Here is a 16,426-nt window from a genome sequence, read left to right on the forward strand (position 1 = left end):
AACAATTGAGCTATCCAAAAGGGGAGGGGACAAACTTAAAAAATTATTACAGAGGGAGACCTACTGGATCTATACACTAAAAGCCCTCATAAACTCAGGACTTAATGAAGACTTGGACTATACCCCCTTTCTATAAAGACATTCTAATATTTGCTAATTGTAACTGTAACATTGTATGTCTTCTTCAGAGCACTTAATATAGGTAACTCAATGTTTACATTGTTAACTGTTTTTTAAAAATATTTGGGTAGAATAAGAAATGTGTACAAAATGGCCACAAGACGGAGACATAGTTCGTCCTATATGTAATGCTTATTTGTCCATTCTCTTCTAAGCTTAACCGAATATTTCAAGGTGAACCGTTTTCTGTAGCCCGTATGAAATAATTATTGTAGTCCTCATAAGTAGTATAATTGTCTTTAACTTGATGTATGTATGATGTTTTTATGTGTGACATGGTGCACCAGTTATTGACTGATAGGTGGAGTCTATAGACCTCTCCAGAATATATCCCGCCTCCTAACTTCCGTATCCATCCAACTTCCGGGCGTGGATTGTCTATGGGAAATAACATGGCGTTTTGAAAGATCGTACCTGTCAAACTCTGTAGGTGACACAGTAGAAAAAGCTGCTGGGCAGATTGGCCTACACACTTCTGCCATCTAGTTTCCACTGGATTTTTTTATTTTCGGTGCCGTTTGAGTAGTATAGTCTATAGTATACTACTTAAACGGCACCGACAATCAAAAAATCCAGTGGAAACTATATGGCAGAAGTGTGTAGGCCAATCTGCCCACCAGCTTTTTCAACTTCGCTACCTACAGATGTTTTACCGGTATGATATTTCGAAACGCCATGTTATTCCCCATAGACAATCCACGCCCGGAAGTTGGATGGATACGGAAGTTACGGAGGCGGGACTTATTCTGGAGAGGTCTATGCACCTGCCACTTAGTCCTACTTAATTGCCTGCACCTTCTCTTTGTTATAGGGACTTGGGAATTAGTCAGTGTTTAGGCTCTGACAGTAGTCGCAACGCGTTAGCCCAGTATATTAAAGGCTTTTTAAATTGTATCAAGCAGTGTGCCTTTGGAATCTTTGGCAAGACATTAACCGCAGTCACCACTGAAGTTGAGTTTAGCCATTTCTTTAAATGCATTTCATGTGGTTGTAGGGCAGACTGTCCTGAATCGGGCAATATAATTGCCATGTTGGAGGGATACTCTGGGGCTGAGCAATTTACAGAAATATTTGCTGTGTGATTTACGGAAATAAATGCCATTTTTTATAGTGACCTTTCTGAGCTCCATATCTGTGACACGAACTGATCTGACCTGACTTGACCCGAGGTTACGTGTTAGCCTGCGTGCCTGTGTGTATGCTGTCATAATAATTCTCAACTTTTTACTGCAATGCCATGAACAAAGTAAAGGCAAAAAAGGTGTTTATTTGCTGAACAAATTGGGATGCAATGTATGCCTTGAATTGGATGCCATGCAGGAATTTGCTAGGATCTCAAAACCGGAATATGAACATGCTTTGCCATAGAGAAACACATGATAGCATTGGATTATAAACATGCTTTGCCACAAGAACAGACAAAAACGTGGGGTAAGTCCAGCTATATGAAGTTATTATTTTGCTGTCACTTCGTCTGTTTTATAACCCAGAAGGATGTACTTGGTATCAAATGATAGCTCTGAGTCTCCTCTTTCATCTGACAAGCGTGGCATATCTATGCGATCACGGGTCCGCGAGTAATTCAAACGAGAGTAATGAGTGTGCAGCTTGGTTTGTGTACATGACGTTATTATTTTGCAGTCACTTCGTCTAGTTTTATAAGCCCGAAGGATCGATAAACATGGAACCAATGGATAGCCCTGTGCCCCCTCTTTCATCTGATATGCTTGCCATATTGATGCAATCACGGGTTCGCGAGTAATTCAAAGCAGAGTAATGTGTGTGCAGGTGAACGCAGAGAAGTATAGACTGTAAATATGATGCAATTTGATTTAATTTCATGATTTTTTTTAATTTTCATACTTGATCGTACAGACAAGTGTGTAGTCTCGTTGGAAAGCCCCACTTCTGCTCTGTCGTGCAATAAAGGTTTCATCTCGCTGCGATGAACCGTTCCGGAGCAATGTAACAGAGAAGAAGGGGTGTGTTTTTTGACGCACTTTGCGTCAATCGGGTTCTAAGGGTTAATGAAATAATCGGCTTACCTTTTATGAAATGTTTCCCACATACATATGTGAGGAGTCCTTGGGTCTCATTACCCTCCATCAGGTGCCTCTCTCTTTATCTCCTGAAGCCATAACATTCTAGCCTAGAAATCTAGACGCACCCTAGCGGCAGCATATTACATTCGCTGCCAGGGCTAGTCTAGCAACTCTCCGTTGGCTTGTGAGCTCGAAAAATTAAACTTCTATCAGGCCAATCAAATCGTGTATAGAGTCGTTAGGCGGGCTTAACATAATGATTGATGGCAGAGTTGCAACGGTTTTGCTTGAATTCCCTGCTACTTGAAAACAAAGATGAAGGATGTTGCTGTTGGCGAACAGTCTGACACGAGTTAAGCTTGTTTTAAGTTGGCAAAAGTTTGAACTAGCCAGCTAGCTCCACGTGGGAAAACGCATGGGACTCATATAGCGCTATCCTATTGCGTGCAGAGGGAATTTGAAAAACAACCGATTATCCCAACCCTTTGGACTGAGCACTGCGAAAGGTGAGTGTCCAGACCCTACATTTTAATGTGGGTCTGGCTCGTCAGGCTAATAACATTCTTTCTTCCATTTGTTTTATTCGGCATGGTAAAGGTATACATTTTAAAAACATTTGAGGTGCAGCTCACCACGCAACAACTTTTGGCCATGTTATTTTTGTTCTTCTGTTACAGGAGTAAACAATTCAGATTGTGTCAAAATTCAGCAGCAGAGTTTTTTGGGGAATCTTTGTCTTCCCCCAAAAAGGGGCATTACCCTTCAATGACGCAAAAATAGCGATGGACTATATGGAGAATAAAGATCAACAGTCTTCAGAAAATCCTCTGTCTACATTGTCTCCTTCGGATGCCTTGTTCCAGAGAGCTAAATTACTAAATAGTCAAGTGGCAATTGTTAATTGGACAATTGGATTCGGAAGTGGACATTTTCCACGACAATTGTTGAAAGACTACAGTCTCAGACTCTCTCACATCTAAAGACAAGTAATAAAGTTTTAAGTCACAGACTATGATTTTGCAATGACTAGGGATCTTGCAGGGTCACTATTTAAGACTGCAACTAGATTCCTTTAAATTATTACCCATCATGCAATAGATAAACAGGAACTGAAATGATAGAACTCATATTCATATTCATAGTCATATTTTCGTGTTTCTGCAGCATTGTTTCATGCGTTTCATCTCTAACCGATATAGAGTTGTTCTGTCACGTGGAAGAGCCGACTAATGATGTATAAGAAACTAAATAACAAATTATCATATTCATGGGTTTCATCAGGTCACTTGCTACAGCTGTCGCTTACTTTGCCCCTTGCTTTTTGGTGTTGGAAATGTCACTATTGGTTTTTATATTGTTCACGTCACTATTTGCACGAGCCACGACTAGAAAGACTTGCGATAATATCAAACATGTTTGATATTGTCGTAACGGCAAAACTAGAAAAAAACGGACTCTGATTGACTTAAAACTAGGGGTGGGCATATCGATAGTATCGATACCAACATTGGTATTGGTATCGGATCGATACCAGTGTGATGGGATAGATACTTTAATTTTAGTTCACTTCCAATATCTTCTTTCACATTTTGCATGTCCGCTTTGCAATGTTTCATTGCTGAAATGTTTGTAAACTATTAACAGTGGAAATCATAAACTCATTAGTGGTCATGGAAATGTATTCAAATGTAGTATATAAGCAATACTGGCCCTATATTTAATTCGTATCGGATCGAAACCAGATTTCACAGTATCGCAAACCACTACTTAAAACCACTAAGATTGGAACCTTACACTTAACGATCTAGTTGACGGGAGTGCGGCGCGATTCCAGTACAACTCCCATGATTTCTGTCCGACTTTTGAAATTTAGTCGCCGACTGTGAAAACAGACCACCAGATCAGACCAGATCTTTTGCTTCGACTATCTCCAGCAGGATATTTTGTTGCAAATGGTGGGTGTCGAAGTGGCGTTTAATATTGCATTGTTTCATCAACGCAATTTTGTCGTTACATAACAAACAGGTTGCAGTTCCAGCTCTTTCCACGAACGCAAACTCATCTGTCCAGTCAGGCTGAAAGTAGCAGACTTTTTTTAAAAACAGACACCGTCTGCCATATGTCTGTGTGTGTGTGTGTGAGAAAGAGAGAGAGAGAGAGAAAGAGAGAGAAAATGCAAGACTTACAAAGTAGTTAAAACAGACCATCTCTCTCTTTCTCTATCTGTGTGTGTGTGTGTGCATATTAGACTACACATGCAGCTCCCCTCCCTCCCCACTACACTACACATGGAGCTCCCCTCCCTCCCTCCACACTACACTACACTACACATGGAGCTCCCCTCCCTCCCTCCACACTACACTAGACTACACATGGAGCTCCCCTCCCTCCCTCCACACTACACTACACTACACTACACATGGAGCTCCCCTCCCTCCCTCCACACTACACTACACATGGAGCTCCCCTCCCTCCACACTACACTACACTGCACTACACATGGAGCTCCCCTCCCTCCACACTACACTACACTACACATGGAGCTCCCCTCCCTCCCCACTACACTACACTGCACTACACATGGAGCTCCCCTCCCTCCCTCCCTCCACACTACACTACACATGGAGCTCCCCTCCCTCCCTCCACACTACACTACACTACACTACACATGGAGCTCCCCTCCCACTGTCAGGGTTTACACTGGTGCACTTACACTGGTGCAAACCATAACCATGCTTTCTTTTGAAGAGTTGAGCTCAATCCTGGTAGAGTAGATAGCAGAAAAATACACACATGCACCAAGAATCACAAAATTGCTAGGCCGGAAAATCAGGTTTTCTAACTACCCCTTTTTTTAGAAGGATTTCCGACGATCCCTTGCTAAACATGCGGTATCCTCCGTCATATTTCTTAATGACGGTGCTCATGGACTTGCGGACGGAGTTGAAAGTGTAGTTCTCTGCTTCAGGGTAACTATATCCTGGGAGAGGGGAAAAAAGTCCGCAACACCAGTATATGCTCCCAAGTTAAAGTTTATTTACCGTGACGTTTCGGGCCAACTCAAGCCCTTCATCAGACGTGAGTCAACAATCCAAAGACACCCATATATGTACAATTAAGTGATCACATGATCACACAGTGGTGTTACACAGGCAAGTAATTATCCAATCACAGCAATAGCCAATACATGTTCAGTAATGCAGTGCATACATACATCCATACACATATCTACATTTTCCAGAAACACCTACATACACTATATACAAAAAAAAAATTTACAAAAAATTACAGGAATCCAACAACTACAAAAAACATGACCTCATTCTCTGTCCCCCGGATACACAACGGTCAGATGTCAAAGCAGACTGTGCAAAATTGTGCGAACTTGTGCAAAATAGTGCAAAATGTGCAAATTGGCATCCATTGTCAAAATGTGCAAATTAGCATGTCGGCATTAAACTCATGTTCACTTATAGTAGCTGTCCATAGAATAAGCAAGTATACACAAACCACATATCACAAATCACCAGCTAGATGTCATACAGACAGTCTGTGCAAAATTGTGCAAATTGGCGTCTATCACCACATTGTGCAAATTCGCATTTCTCATCAGGACTCATCTCATGTTCACTTACAGTACATATCCATAAAAATGTGCAAAATGGCGACTCTTTATCACATTGTGCAAGTTAACGTCTGTATCAGAACTCATGTCATGTTCACTGATAGTACATATCCATAGAGCAAGCATGTCTCCACATCTCATATGTCAAAAAAACAGTCAGCGGTAAGTATACCAACGCTAGATATCAAAACAGTCTGTGCAAAATTGTGCCGCATGGCATATATTATCACATTGTGCAAATTTGCGTCTCTTGTCAGGACTGTGCAACATGGGGCCCATGCTACAGGAAAGGCCTAAGATCGAAGTCCTCATTGAGGCCGCGTGGTGACAGTGTGTCTAATGTATATATCCAATATGCCTCCCTCTTAAGAAGTAATGCATTCACATCCCCTCCCCGACTAGGTGGTTTGATCAGTTCAATTCCTGTATATCTTAAGGACGAGACATTGTGCGAGGCCTGTGTGAAATGAAGTGCTACTGGACTTCTAATGTCATGGAGACGGATATTGGATCTATGTTCAGAGATCCTCGTTTTCAGAGGTCTAGTGGTTTTTCCTATATAAGTCAATCCGCATGGGCATCGTAGCATATAGACAACATTGATGGATGTACACGTTATAGTGCCTTTTATGTGGTAGATCTTTCCAGTGTGAGGATGGTTGAAGGTTTTTGTCTTGTGAGTGAAATTACATTGACTGCAGTTGCCACACCTGTAGTTACCAGTGGGTATTTTGCGTAAGAAATGTTCTTGTTGTGGTGGGAGATGTGCTCTGACCAGCATGTTCCTCAAGTTGGGTGGTTTTTTAAAAACTACCCTAGGGGGTGAGGTAAAGGTAACCAGAGTGGAATCAGACTCAACAATGTGCCAGTGTTTTTGTATGACTGCTTGGAACGCACGTCCTAGTGGCGAGTACTGTATGACACAGTTTATTCTAGGTTCTGGTTGGTTTCTATTCTTTGTCTGTAAGACTTCTGCTTGTGTAGTCCCCTTGAAACGCTGACCGGCTCGAATCACCCACTCACGCTTGTATTGTCTTTGATGAAACCTCTGCTCTAAATCCCTGGCCTGCAACTCATAATCAGTGTCTTTGCTACAGATGCGGCGAATCCGATTGAACTGTGATATGGGAAGACTCTTTTTGAGTGGAACTGGATGGTACGAATGTCCATGGAGTATAGAGTTTCTGTCTGTCTTCTTACGGTAGAGAGTTGTACCCAATTTGTTGCCCTCCCTGAAAATAAGAATGTCCAAAAAGTTCATTTTGTGTGCATCCTTTTCCATTGTGAATTTCAGGTTGTAGCTATTGTCATTCATAAAGCGGTGAAACTCCATTAGTTTGGACTCTGGTCCCTTCCATATGAAAAAAATATCGTCTATGTACCTTTTCCAGTTTGTTATGTAGGATGAATAAGGATTTTTGTTGCAGTCCCAGGTGATTTCATTCTCAAATTGTCCACAGAATAGGCAAGCAAAGCTAGGAGCCATCTTGGACCCCATGCTGGTTCCTGATACCTGCAGGTAGAAGTCAGAGGCAAAGAGGAAATAATTACACTTGAGCACCGTTTCAATCAGCCCCACAATGCACTGGGTGCTAGGGGTACACTCAGAACGCTGATTGAGGAAAAATTCTGATGCTTTTAATCCTCCTTCAAAGGGCACATTCGTATAAAGCGACTCAATGTCCATAGTCACTAGGAAAACATCCTCCTCAAGATTATTAATCAATTGGATCATTTTTATGAATTCAGTAGAGTCCCTGACGTAAGATGGTAAAGAGGCGACCAGTGGTTGGAGAAAGTAGTCCACAAAGGCTGATATTTTTTCTGTAACAGAGCCAATGGCAGCCACTATTGGCCGGCCTGGTGGTATGTCTGTATAGTCTTTGTGTATTTTTGGAAGAGTATATAGGACAGGTATAGTCGGGTACTCTACTAACATGAAGTCATATTCACGCTTAGTGATGTCTTTGCTGTGTAAATATGTATTCAGTTGATCCTTGATCCGTTGTTTAAACTCAGGTGTAGGGTTATGTTTCAGTTTCCTGTAGAAAGTTGTATTGCTTAATTGTTTTTCGATCTCTGCTACATACGATATTCTATCCATCACAACAATAGCCCCCCCCCTTGTCTGCACTTTGGATGACTAAAGTTTTGTCCTTCACCAACAATTCAAGTTCATTTCTCTGAGCTTTTGAAAGGTTGTCCGCTAATTTATAGTCACTTTTATTGGACAATAGTTTCGAGACATCGTTCTCCACAAGCCGACAGTACGTGTCTACTGAGGCATTCCTCTTTTTTGGAGGGATAAATGTACTTTTACCTCTAAAAGATGTTGTCCTCCGTGTTGCCGAAGTCACAGCACTCGCCCCAGGTGCATCAATCTGTTCCTTCTCTCCTGCCGTATAATCCGCATTCGTGCCTTGGACAGGAGTGGTGGAATGATTCAGAGAGGACGGATTGTTACTGAAAAACTCTTTAAGTCTGAGGGAACGAAAACATTTTGTGGAAGTCTACGACAGTCTCTAAATCCTTACAATGTGTTGTTGGCACAAACGATAATCCTTTGCTTAATGCAGTTATGCAATCATTCGATAAAGTCTGACTAGATAGGTTAATGACGTTATGTACCTGTTGTATTTCTCCACAGTCCTGAGTTCGTCTTGAGGATTTTAGCGACCGCCTGCATTTGGTCCTTTTCTTTTTGGTCGTGGTGGTCGTCGTTGGAATGTAGTCCTTTTGGTTTCGCCTAAAAAAGACCCGCTTGTTTGAGAGAAGTTGCTGGATTCCGACTCATATTCGCCATCCGTCGGCAGGAGATGTGATTGTTGGTTGATGGTCGGCGTGTGTTGCATGCCATTTTTGGCCAAGTAGGGTGGCCGTCTTGTTGGAGTTGGGTTACGCCACTGATACACTCGTCCCCGCTCATAGTCAGCTGTGTCTCTTTCAAATTTCTTTCTTTTGGACATCTTAATTTCTTTTGCTGCGTCTTGTTTTAGTTTGTCAACTTCGTCTAAGCGTTGTTTAAGGACACCTGGCTCGTTGATTACCGCGCCCAGCCGTGTCTTGAGCTCAGAGATCTCGTTCCGAACGGTCGCGAGATTGGCTGTGGCCTCCTAAATTGTAAGTGCCATTAGATCAAACGAACACTTGTTAAGGATTGCCGTCCATTGATCACAAAATGTTGCATTGTCCTTGCCAATGATTGGTCCCTTGTTAACCCGCAATCCCCTTGGGATTCTTTTGGCCCGTATGTAATCACTTAAAAGTACATTTATCCCTCCAAAAAAGAGGAATGCCTCAGTAGACACGTACTGTCGGCTTGTGGAGAACGATGTCTCGAAACTATTGTCCAATAAAAGTACCCTACACCTGAGTTTAAACAACGGATCAAGGATCAACTGAATACATATTTACACAGCAAAGACATCACTAAGCGTGAATATGACTTCATGTTAGTAGAGTACCCGACTATACCTGTCCTATATACTCTTCCAAAAATACACAAAGACTATACAGACATACCACCAGGCCGGCCAATAGTGGCTGCCATTGGCTCTGTTACAGAAAAAATATCAGCCTTTGTGGACTACTTTCTCCAACCACTGGTCGCCTCTTTACCATCTTACGTCAGGGACTCTACTGAATTCATAAAAATGATCCAATTGATTAATAATCTTGAGGAGGATGTTTTCCTAGTGACTATGGACATTGAGTCGCTTTATACGAATGTGCCCTTTGAAGGAGGATTAAAAGCATCAGAATTTTTCCTCAATCAGCGTTCTGAGTGTACCCCTAGCACCCAGTGCATTGTGGGGCTGATTGAAACGGTGCTCAAGTGTAATTATTTCCTCTTTGCCTCTGACTTCTACCTGCAGGTATCAGGAACCAGCATGGGGTCCAAGATGGCTCCTAGCTTTGCTTGCCTATTCTGTGGACAATTTGAGAATGAAATCACCTGGGACTGCAACAAAAATCCTTATTCATCCTACATAACAAACTGGAAAAGGTACATAGACGATATTTTTTTCATATGGAAGGGACCAGAGTCCAAACTAATGGAGTTTCACCGCTTTATGAATGACAATAGCTACAACCTGAAATTCACAATGGAAAAGGATGCACACAAAATGAACTTTTTGGACATTCTTATTTTCAGGGAGGGCAACAAATTGGGTACAACTCTCTACCGTAAGAAGACAGACAGAAACTCTATACTCCATGGACATTCGTACCATCCAGTTCCACTCAAAAAGAGTCTTCCCATATCACAGTTCAATCGGATTCGCCGCATCTGTAGCAAAGACACTGATTATGAGTTGCAGGCCAGGGATTTAGAGCAGAGGTTTCATCAAAGACAATACAAGCGTGAGTGGGTGATTCGAGCCGGTCAGCGTTTCAAGGGGACTACACAAGCAGAAGTCTTACAGACAAAGAATAGAAACCAACCAGAACCTAGAATAAACTGTGTCATACAGTACTCGCCACTAGGACGTGCGTTCCAAGCAGTCATACAAAAACACTGGCACATTGTTGAGTCTGATTCCACTCTGGTTACCTTTACCTCACCCCCTAGGGTAGTTTTTAAAAAACCACCCAACTTGAGGAACATGCTGGTCAGAGCACATCTCCCACCACAACAAGAACATTTCTTACGCAAAATACCCACTGGTAACTACAGGTGTGGCAACTGCAGTCAATGTAATTTCACTCACAAGACAAAAACCTTCAACCATCCTCACACTGGAAAGATCTACCACATAAAAGGCACTATAACGTGTACATCCATCAATGTTGTCTATATGCTACGATGCCCATGCGGATTGACTTATATAGGAAAAACCACTAGACCTCTGAAAACGAGGATCTCTGAACATAGATCCAATATCCGTCTCCATGACATTAGAAGTCCAGTAGCACTTCATTTCACACAGGCCTCGCACAATGTCTCGTCCTTAAGATATACAGGAATTGAACTGATCAAACCACCTAGTCGGGGAGGGGATGTGAATGCATTACTTCTTAAGAGGGAGGCATATTGGATATATACATTAGACACACTGTCACCACGCGGCCTCAATGAGGACTTCGATCTTAGGCCTTTCCTGTAGCATGGGCCCCATGTTGCACAGTCCTGACAAGAGACGCAAATTTGCACAATGTGATAATATATGCCATGCGGCACAATTTTGCACAGACTGTTTTGATATCTAGCGTTGGTATACTTACCGCTGACTGTTTTTTTGACATATGAGATGTGGAGACATGCTTGCTCTATGGATATGTACTATCAGTGAACATGACATGAGTTCTGATACAGACGTTAACTTGCACAATGTGATAAAGAGTCGCCATTTTGCACATTTTTATGGATATGTACTGTAAGTGAACATGAGATGAGTCCTGATGAGAAATGCGAATTTGCACAATGTGGTGATAGACGCCAATTTGCACAATTTTGCACAGACTGTCTGTATGACATCTAGCTGGTGATTTGTGATATGTGGTTTGTGTATACTTGCTTATTCTATGGACAGCTACTATAAGTGAACATGAGTTTAATGCCGACATGCTAATTTGCACATTTTGACAATGGATGCCAATTTGCACATTTTGCACTATTTTGCACAAGTTCGCACAATTTTGCACAGTCTGCTTTGACATCTGACCGTTGTGTATCCGGGGGACAGAGAATGAGGTCATGTTTTTTGTAGTTGTTGGATTCCTGTAATTTTTTGTAAATTTTTTTTTTGTATATAGTGTATGTAGGTGTTTCTGGAAAATGTAGATATGTGTATGGATGTATGTATGCACTGCATTACTGAACATGTATTGGCTATTGCTGTGATTGGATAATTACTTGCCTGTGTAACACCACTGTGTGATCATGTGATCACTTAATTGTACATATATGGGTGTCTTTGGATTGTTGACTCACGTCTGATGAAGGGCTTGAGTTGGCCCGAAACGTCACGGTAAATAAACTTTAACTTGGGAGCATATACTGGTGTTGCGGACTTTTTTCCCCTCTCATCGTAAGTGTTTTGTCCAGCACCCAGGATTAGATCGGGATGTGCTTGCGTTTTTTCCTTTTTAACTATATCCTGGCACATTCCACTGGGAAGGAGGAGGCCATGCAGGGCTTTAAGGACTGTGCTGTAGGGCCAGGAATGGCATTGTGGTAAAGAGCACTATTCTGGCCAATGGTAAACTTCCAGCTGGAATGAGCCAGGCTGTGCCATGCAATGTGTGATAGACTATGGGCCGATCCCTCCTCCGCCTCCTCCACCGCTCCCGCCAGAGCCGCCGCCGTCCTGGACGGGGCTGACGCTGCGCAGGCCCGGGTGGCCCAGGCTGGTCAGCAGGTCGCTGGTCTCGTGCAGCCAGCTCAGGCTGGTCAGCTCCTCGTCCTCGGCGCGGCTCAGCGAGGCCGACAGCGAGAGCGACAGGTCGCCCGCCTCGCCGTCGGGGTACAGCCCCTGTGCGCTGAATGGTTCCGCTCGTGACATTCACTGCATGCAAGTAGAAAGCATGCAAACTCATCACAAGCTAAAGACATCCAACTTCAATCCAACTGACCAGCCCCCTTAGCCCCTGGGTCACACACAGTACAACCGGCATGCTCTGCACTTCCAACACTAAACCCTGGAAAACAGAACCGACACGGAAATGTCAGCGCAGAGGCAGTGCCCTATTCGACCATGGGGCAATGGGAGTAGCCCATAGTCCATGGGGGTCAGTTTCCCTATAGACATGTGATGTGTTCCAACCATAGACTACGGTGATGCACACGCACACACACACACGCGCTCAAGAGAGGCAACAGGACCCAAGCCATCCGATCAAGAACTTATTGCACAAGATGTCTCATCTGTTCTCTGAAATTTTCCGTACAGGTGTCTTTTCTTTCCAATCAATGTGTCCACAAGTGCCGATCATGGCCTAGACTATGGCTCCTCTGTACCTGAGTAATGCCATGATAAATATAACTGTATCTGGATGGTTGCATTCATATGAAACAGATTTCAATAGGAAGGAAGTATGGTGTTAAATCTTGGGATTGAAATCAGATGCCATGATACGTGTGGTGCCTGTTTTGTATTAGTTGCCATCATGAATCGCTATGACGCAATCAAGTGTAGATATAAGTATAAGAATACTTCCAGTGCAAGATTTTAGTTTTTTGCTTGAGTTGCTTTGAACTCAGTAGTAGTTGAACGGTGTGTATTAATGTACATGAGCGTGTGTGTATTAATGTACATAAGCGTGTGTATTAATGTACATGAGTGTGTGTATTAATGTATATGAGCGTGTGTATTAATGTACATGAGCGTGTGTATGTATATGAGCGTGTGTGTATTAATGTACATAAGCGCGTGTGTATTAATGTACATGAGCGTGTGTATGTACATGAGCGTGTGTAATAATGTACATGAGCGTGTGTATGTATATGAGCGTGTGTGTATTAATGTACATGAGCGTGTGTATTAATGTACATAAGTGCGTGTGTATTAATGTACATGAGCGTGTGTATGTATATGAGCGTGTGTGTATTAATGTACATGAGCGTGTGTATTAATGTACATGAGTGTGTGTATTAATGTATATGAGCGTGCTAAGACTGCCATCTGACAAAATCATTCCCAGACCCCCTACTTGCTACACCATTTATTTGTTTGCCATTTCAGCATATTGCATTTAGCACAACTACACCTACTTCTGTTAATCTTTTACTATGCCTGTCTCCATGGCAACGTGCTATTACTAAGAGCTGGCTCACAGAGTTGTGCTCTCACAAGCCCCACATTACCCTGGATCTTGTACACATGATGACAAGACCATCCACAAATCCTCCCTCTGCTCAGGAACAGGTCTGGGCTTTGAAGGGTCCTGGGGGCTGACGCAGTGAGTGTGTGTGTGTGTGTGTGTGTGTGTGTGTGTGTGTGTGTGTGTGTGTGTGTGTGTGTGTGTGTGTGTGAGTGTGTGTGTGTGTACGACTCACTCCGAGTGGCAGCCCTCCTCAAAGCAGCTATGCAAACAGAGTGTATCACCACTCCAGACACACAGCCTGCATAAAGGCCCAAGTCAGAAGTGTGTGTGTGTGTGTGTGGAGAGAAAGCGTCAGAGAGGGATGGAGAGACTGTTGCATTTTTGGTTTCACATTTAGTGGCTGTGGTGTACCGGACATATCCCACAGCAAACATGTGTGTGTCTGTGTCTATCCCCTCGTCCCTGAGCACCGTATCCACCAACACAGATAGTGGGCAACATTGTTGTCCGTCAGGTGAAGACAACGCCTTCTTCTGGGGGAGAACATCACTCTCTCTCTGGAGCTCACACAAGAACTGGTACGTTCTGGAAGGTGGCAGCACTGGAGATGGGGTAGTGTTTAAACAAGGAGGAAACAAAATTCAAACATCCATTACTCCAGTCACACTTCAGCGACGATCAAGTTTCATTTTGCAAGTTTCACTTAACACATAAGGCCGTACCTGTGATCAGTGGAGGTAATGCCCCCAGGCTTATCCTCATGTTGTGACTTGTTTGGAAAAAAGACCAGCAGAGGTCTCTTCAGGGCAATTCAATACAATATATTGAGAATTATCCCGTCCCGTCTCCGGCTGCCAATCCCCATGCATCTGTGCTCATGTATGTGTGTGTGCGTGCGTGCATCTTTGTTCATGTATGTGTGTGTGTGTGCATCTGTGTTCATATATGTGTGTGTGTGTGTGTGTGTGTGTGCATCTGTGTTCATGTATGTGTGTGTGTGTGCATCTGTGTTCATGTATGTGTGTGTGTGTGTGTGCATCTGTGTTCATGTATGTGTGTGTGTGTGTGTGCATCTGTGTTCATGTATGGGGGAGCAGTACATTCACTGTGTATGATCAAATCCTCCTCCAGCTGGAAGACGCTGCCGGCAACGCAGCAGCAGCCACACTGGCACTTGAAGGCGCACGGCAGCTCCCCCATCCATGACACTGAGGAGCACGGGAACACAAAACCAACTCACCTCAACTACTGCAGCATATGTGACTTACAGGGGCGTAGATGGGGGCATGACCCAGGTGGCACACACACATGCAGACACACCGCAGCACACATACACACAGATACATAAGCACAGATACGCACACTCACACATGATTCAGGCAGTCTTCCGTCCCTCCTGGGGGGATACCAGCGTCTACATGAGCACAGCGTCTCTCTGTTCCAGTGTGTACATGATGCCATTGTTCTCGAGCTGCAGCTCTGCTTCCGCGCAGGACACCACAGAAGTAGTATACTGCAAGAGAGGATGCACGACACGGCAATCACATAATCAACTTTGGGACACCACAGAAGTAGTATACTGCAAGAGAGGATGCACGACACGGCAATCACATAATCAACTTTGGACACCACAGAAGTAGTATACTGCAAGAGAGGATGCACGACAGGGCAATCACATAATCAACTTTGGGACACCACAGAAGTAGTATACTGCAAGAGAGGATGCACGACAGGGCAATCACATAATCAACTTTGGACACCACAGAAGTAGTATACTGCGAGAGGATGCACGACAGGGCAATCACATAATCAACTTTGGACACCACAGAAGTAGTATACTGCAAGAGAGGATGCACGACAGGGCAATCACATAATCAACTTTGGGACACCACTGAAGTAGTATACTGCAAGAGAGGATGCGGGGCTCGCTCTCTCTCTCTCTCAGGGTCCTTTGATGATTGTGAGTGTGAGATTGCAGAGGTGTTTTTCAAAGGGCAAGGAAATAGCCCTGGAAACTTCCACGTGTGCATCAGTGTAGAATGAGCGCGTGTCTCATTTGCACTGCCACACATGAGTAGGACAATGATGCAGCGGTAACCTCTCTCTTCAACTCACCTCATCAGAACCTTGAGTAAAACCACTGCCACATTGATGGGGCTTTGTTCACATATTTCTCGGGCTGAATCATTTTTTGAAAAGGAGTGATGAAATTTACATTTCCTGGAAGGCAGGAAAAGTACTTGTGCAGTGCAAAGAAAAGGAAAAGAGCTTCAGACCGAGCGAGGGGGAGTTTCGTAGAGAAAAAGCATCAGGCTTGCCTGGTGTCCCTTTAAACAAATGCAAGCTTTCAAAAACAATCAGATTAATGATTAAACCCATCCCTGTTTTTTATTGGGTGTGTTTGGTCGTGAGTCAGACTACGTTTACACAAAGCAGGGTATTTTCCTAAACGAATATCTGGCCATCTACGTTTGCAAATAAGACTGAATTTACACGAGACCATTTATTTTTAAAATGTGTTTACACGAACCCGTGTACATACATGCTGTCATGAGCACGCCAAACCACAGTGGCAGTCTAACGATAAGCTCAAGCTCACATTAACCAATCAGAACCCTGAAAAGTCGCACATGAGAACATGTAAATGTACATTGGTCGCCCACTACTGCGACAATTTTTTTTTCCATTGTCGGAGTAAAACGTCCTGCCATTCCAACACGAGTGGCGTAGCCAGGATTTTTCAATGGAGTGGACTATTGCGAAGTAGGCCTAGGGTGGGCCTTTGTTTTTTTATTCCAATATGGGCAGTATA

Source organism: Alosa pseudoharengus, unplaced genomic scaffold (assembly GCF_046254945.1).
Source record: "Alosa pseudoharengus isolate Yale_2024_CS ecotype anadromous, Long Island Sound unplaced genomic scaffold, YU_APseudo_1.1 YU_APseudo_1.1_scf_19, whole genome shotgun sequence".
In the NCBI taxonomy this organism is placed as follows: Eukaryota; Metazoa; Chordata; class Actinopteri; order Clupeiformes; family Clupeidae; genus Alosa; species Alosa pseudoharengus.